The sequence below is a fragment of the Limulus polyphemus genome, unplaced genomic scaffold (assembly GCF_000517525.1).
Source record: "Limulus polyphemus unplaced genomic scaffold, Limulus_polyphemus-2.1.2 Scaffold631, whole genome shotgun sequence".
NCBI lineage: Eukaryota > Metazoa > Arthropoda > Merostomata > Xiphosura > Limulidae > Limulus > Limulus polyphemus.
This window is the reverse complement of record NW_013666241.1, coordinates 416987-423101: the sequence shown is the minus strand read 5'-3', so window position 1 is coordinate 423101 and position 6115 is coordinate 416987. Positions and strand designations below refer to the sequence as shown.

Sequence of the window (6115 nt, the reverse complement as noted above, 5' to 3'; positions counted from 1 at the left end):
TAAGATAAGGAGCCCAAGACTGAACACAATATTCCGAATGTGGCCTAACCAGTGACCTGTACAATGAAAGTATAACCTCTTTAGACCTCTTTTATTCTTTTATTCAATATTTCTATATAGTTACATAAATAAGAGAAATATCCAGCACCTTAATAGCAAAGAAACAACGAATACATTCAGCTACTTGGAACTAGAGGAATAAGAGAAGTATTAAGTATCCTAATACTACATAAACATGTGTATTCAGTAATTTAAAATGAGATATATTTTAAAAGGTTTTCAGTATTTAAAACAAAAAATTCTACAAGAGGTATTCACTTACAATCAGAGGAATAAGAGTAATCAGAACATCAGTTTAAAAGATATACGTATTCAGTAATGAATAAAAGTACAATGGCAACAGCAGCAAATATTTGACACATGTGAGACACAAAAATATTTAATACTTGAGTGTTTCGGAAAACACATATTCCATACCTTGCATACATAGTAAAAGAAGCAACCACCCCATTTTTATTGAAACTCTCAAATTCATCTCCTCTGGATCATCAAATAATTGTTTTTTTTTAACTAAAGAGAATCCATCTATTATAAATAAATGCCCAACTCTAAATAATAATGCAACTTCGCTACAGTTAAATTTTGAACAATTTGTATAATTCCACTAAAAACTGTAGTACTGTAATAGTTGTTGAGCTCTGTACTTGTTCTAGTTTTTAAAAATTAATTTTATTCTTTTACCTTGTATTTTAATTCCTTTTATAAAATGCCTCCAGTGGCACAGCTGTAGACTTCTAATGCTAAAAACTAGGTTTGGATATCTGTGATGGGCACAGCATAGATGGACCATTGTGTAGCTTTGTACTTAACAACAAACAAACCTTTCATAAAATGTTGGGATCTGATAAATTTAAAAACCTTTCTATCTGATATTTTATCTTGTTTAATACAGCTTGCTAAAGATGGAATATGTATTAAATGTCCATTGCTCTCTCACCTGTGTCAAATGTTTATTGCTGGTGCTATCATACTTTTATTCATCATAAAACTTTGATTCCTGTCTAATGAATCCAATGCTTATGTGCTCAATAACTTAGGAACAGCATGAAATGTTTAGAAATGTTAGACAATAAATAACAGAGGTATCCACAAGCCTGTAGCCAGGTCCAAATTGGAACTAGTTTTATGTGTAACTTTAGTGCCCAGGGACAAAAAAGAATTCTCAAATATGTAATTGCTCCTTTATTATCACTGCAAATAAACATTTCTAGTAAATTTCCTTTGGTAAGTGTGAAAATGCTATTTCTGCATGTATGCACAGTGTTACAAAAGCAATTATATAATGAGAGGCCATCATCAAAGAAAGGAAAAATAAATGTTAATAAGCGAGTGGAACTCTGGCAGGAATGGGGGAAGGTCATTCACACCCCCTGAACCCCCCCTGGCTATAGGCTTGTATTCAATGACCTATGAATTATAAACAAAGAAGTTATAGAAATAATCATTAACTTAAACTATAGAAATACAAAGAGGTTAGTACTTATATTACAACAATTTTGTATAAAGCAATAATCAAGTCACATGAAAACCATAGCTGATATAAAGTCTTAGTGGAATGGCATGTATCAGAACTACATTTTGACATTGCTTGGCATTTTGCAGGTAGTGTGATGCCATCAAAAATTGATTGTCATTTTTGGGAAGAGTATGTAGTAGCTCTTTCCAACTCAAAATATTCACATACTCTCATCATAAAGATGTATTCAGATTAAGAATTTAGAATTTTCAGGAAAGGGATATCCTTTGTGCTTAATGAACTTGGAAACAAAGCAATATGGATTACACTTGGAACCCAGGACCATCTAGAAAGAGACCTGCAACAAGTCATACCACAGCAATGGTAAAGCCTCATAACCAGTAGCTAGCAGAAGTGAGATGTGAAAGCACAGAAGCCAGGCATGGTGGAAATAGTAATTTTTCATGCATGTACTCAAAATATTTTGTGCAAATGTTAAATTGGTTCACCACAGTGGCTGTTTTAAACATCAATACTGATGTGTTACACATTACCTGCAAGATCAATTAGACTATCTTGTGACTATCTTGAGTTTATCGCATACTGTTATACGGTAAATACCACACAAGTCACTAGTATCAGATACAGTTAGACAGTAAGTACTGTACCATCATCAGTTGTACTGTATGTTGTTAAATAATAAGTATTCTACCACTTAGGTCAGTTTATAACATACATTTGCCAATTGTCAAATTGGCAGTTCCATCATATGTTGATACCACACCAGTCAGTTGTATCAGATATTGTCAGACAAAGGGTGACAGGAGAAGGAAACTATCATAAGCATGAAAGAACATAAACATTACATCCAATACTCATGGACTAAACTGAAGAAATGAAATTTTGAGAATGAGAATTTTCCATGTGTCCCATTAGAAATAAAGAGTATATCATTTAAAAAAACCAGTCCATGAGTGAACAAGTTTATTAATGGGAAAGCCTTGCAGTATGTTCATTGATATTAGTTCTACAGCAATAATTGTAAGACCAGATTTGACAATGAAAGGTGGGAAACTATCTCCAGGGATGAATAAAGAAGATAAATTGAGGCAAATAGAAATTGGACATAAAGTTCCAGCAAGAGGAAAGCTTGAAGTCAACCTCACTGTTGGAAGCTTCTTGCATGATTTATGGGTAATTGACATTGAGGATGAGTGCATATATATTGAGAGATTACTTCATTTGGAGACATGGATGTGAAGTTAGACAAGTTTGAAATGGCTTCACAGGCTATGACCAGGAAATCTCTATGAATTATATGACAATTACCCCACCAGAGGATGGACTTCAAGCAATAACAAAGTTGTCTCTTCTGATTATCTCATCTTTGGAAGGACATCAACAGCAGGACAGACAATTGCATAACCTCAATGATGACTTCACCAAAAAGTGAGCTGTTGGAGAGCCTGACTTCCTGTCAAAAGCACTTCCAGAGGATCAACAGACATAAAGCCACCAGGGGATTCACTCTTCACTCAACCATCTACCCAATGAGAACTTCCCCAGTGACAAGACAGCAAATGACAAGAACGGACAAGAGGCCAATCATCCCATCTTTATAAAATAAACCACAGAAAAGAAAACCACCAAAAATATTTGGTAAATGGACACTTTAGACACAGCAAATAAAATATGGAAGAATTAGTTTTATTAGTCAGAATTTTGATTGTACTTTGTTTAACACACTTAATGAATGATATGATTGTAATGTCTATTCATGAATGTTAATTATGTAATTTTATGTATTAGGATTGTTCAAGGGACTTCACATTATAGGGAGGAGGCAATATTGTACGATATGTTTTTTAGATTTTAATTTAGATGTTTTGTGTTGTTGCTATGGCAAGTTTAACATGAGGTAATGATGCCTTGATGTGATAACTTGAATTTTCATGAGACTTAGATAAAACAAAGATTATGAAATATAAAAACATGAGTGAGTCAGATGAGTAGTTAGTTAGAGGGAATTAATCAGTTGGCCAGTCAGACAGTGAGTTATTTAGTTCGTTAGTTCACTGTTGTACACTTTTGTTGAGTTTGTGCATAGATACAAGAGGAATTTAAACAAGTGACTGATAAGTTTTACTTGTGAGTTAGGTCTATCAATATAGGTAATCTAAAGATTGTAGGATGCCACATTAAAACCCTGATAAGACTTAAAAGTGTAGTATAACATTGTTCTTTCCTTTGCCCTTGTCCTAGAGGAAATATTTAGAAAGTATTCTCTTTACCAAAGCTACAAGTTTGAATGAATGCAGAAGAAGACCACTAGCCAGTAAGTATAAAGACACAAACTTTACTTAATTATGAATAAAGGTATTGTTTTATTTGTTCACTGGTGTTATTTGTTTTCCTTTGATGTCCATGTTCATTTTAATATTCTGCATAATATTTCCAGAACTTTCATTTCTGCAGCAACTTGTAACTACCTGATAGATAGCAGTAAACCTAAATATCACAACTATACCATTTATGTCAGCTGGTAATAATATATGTTTGTCAGACAGTAAGTATTATACACCTTAGGCCAGCTGGTAACATATATTGTTAAGACAGTAAGTAGTACACAACTTAGGTCAGTTGGTAAAAACACACTGTTATACATTAAATACTATACCATTTAAGCCAGCTTATATTTACATACAATGTTAGAAGGTAATATCACATCAGTTGGATCACCTTGCTTTTATAAACAACTCTGGTCCTTCAAGCTATTAGCCATATATACAGTATCTGATATAGATCTTGTCCACAGACAAATTTTACAGGTCAAGAGAAGCTACTTTTCTTAGTCCTACTGTACATGTCCCTGACTAGATCATATCTACAGCTATACTATACATGCACTGATTAGCTTATGTCTGTAGCCACACTGTGCATATTCTGATTGGTTAATATCTGTAGCTAAGCTATGCACATCTTAACTGGTTAATGTATGCAGCTATATGGGACATGTTCGAATTGGTTATTCATGTTTATAGCCATGTAAACTACAAAAATGTTTTATGTTTTGAGATGGTCCTGTCTGCAGCCAACTTGGCATGTCCTGACTAACTAATTTCTAATTTGCCCTCCAGTGGCTAGTGGTAAGTCTGCAGGCTTATGATGATAAAAATCAGATTTTATGCACAGTGCACAGATACCCCACTGTGTAGTTTTGTGCTTTATAACAATCAAACCATTTCTAATTATTCGAAATGTACATGTTCCGTCTGGTTAATATTTGTTAGAACACTAAGCATGTTCAAGCTTATTTGTAGCTATACTGTTCACATACTAGATGACTCATGTATTTATTTAGTCATACTGTTTATGTCTAGAGTGACTAATGTTTTCAGTTATGCCATAATGTATTGAATGGCTCATACTGTGAGTCATACTGCACATTTCCTAACTGGATTATATAAATTTTTACTATAGTCATAGTTTAAGTCTTGCAGTTAGCTGAAACTTGTATATGTTTCAACATACCTGAGACAATTTTTCCATTTGTTGCTGAAGTTTAGTTTCTTTAACTGGTAATGTTTCAGCTCTTATGGAAAACTGAGAAAGCTTTCGTTCTTTCAATTCCAGTCTTTCTCCTAGTGTTCTAACCCTTTCTTCACTCTGTAGAATATCATAATTGTACCTTTCTATTACTGAACATGCCATCATAAAGTTTGAATAATGCTTTGCATCAAACTATGATTTACCTATATATACATTGGCCAAAATAAGCTGGTATACAATGGTATGCTATTCTGGTACTTACCAGAACACTAAACATGTGTACCGACACTTTTACATAATATTTTAAATGTGTGCAGGGCTAATACAGTTACATACTAGAACCTCTAAAGTTTCCATTTCAAACACTGCAAATATGTATATATACATATGTATACACACACACACACACACACACATATGTGTATATGTATATTCTTTTATTTATTAAATGTTTTTCCAACTTGAAATATTAAAGAGAAATAAACAGTTCAAAACTTTGTGCCATCTACCTTAAGTGGATGAACTGAAGTCCAACAATAAGCACTCATAGATTGAATGTGAAAAATCACAACTTTTACCGATTCCTTTGAAGATTACGACAGAACACAAAAGACTATTAGGAATTATTATAAAGAATAAATATGAAAAACTAAACTACCTAATAGTTAGGATTAATCAAACTTTAAAGGAATAATGTTCCACATCCAGTGATGCCCTTGAAACTACTTCCTCCATTGCCGCCTGTAATTAGTTTGAAGGCCAGGATTGTACTCTGCTACCCAAACACAGTACATATTACTCTAACAAGCTTCTGTCAAAGATGGAAAGGTCAATCTTAGACCATACCAGTTCATAAATATTCCACAGATCTTCCACTGTACATAGATGTTAGTTTCTACGACCACATTTAAGCAGACAAAAGATCAACATTTTATTGGAGCAATATTGGTGACTTGAGAGATATGTGGTAGAATGGGAATGCTATAATTTGAATATGCTTCTGTTTAAAGCAACCACATATTTTAAGGAGTAACTGGAAAGCTCCCTCCT

At 33.4% G+C, this 6115-nt stretch overlaps 1 pseudogene; it reads right to left on the bottom strand.

Moving 5' to 3' along the window:
- Positions 1 to 6115, bottom strand: part of LOC106459579 — a 97974-nt pseudogene that overhangs the window by 51435 nt on the left and 40424 nt on the right.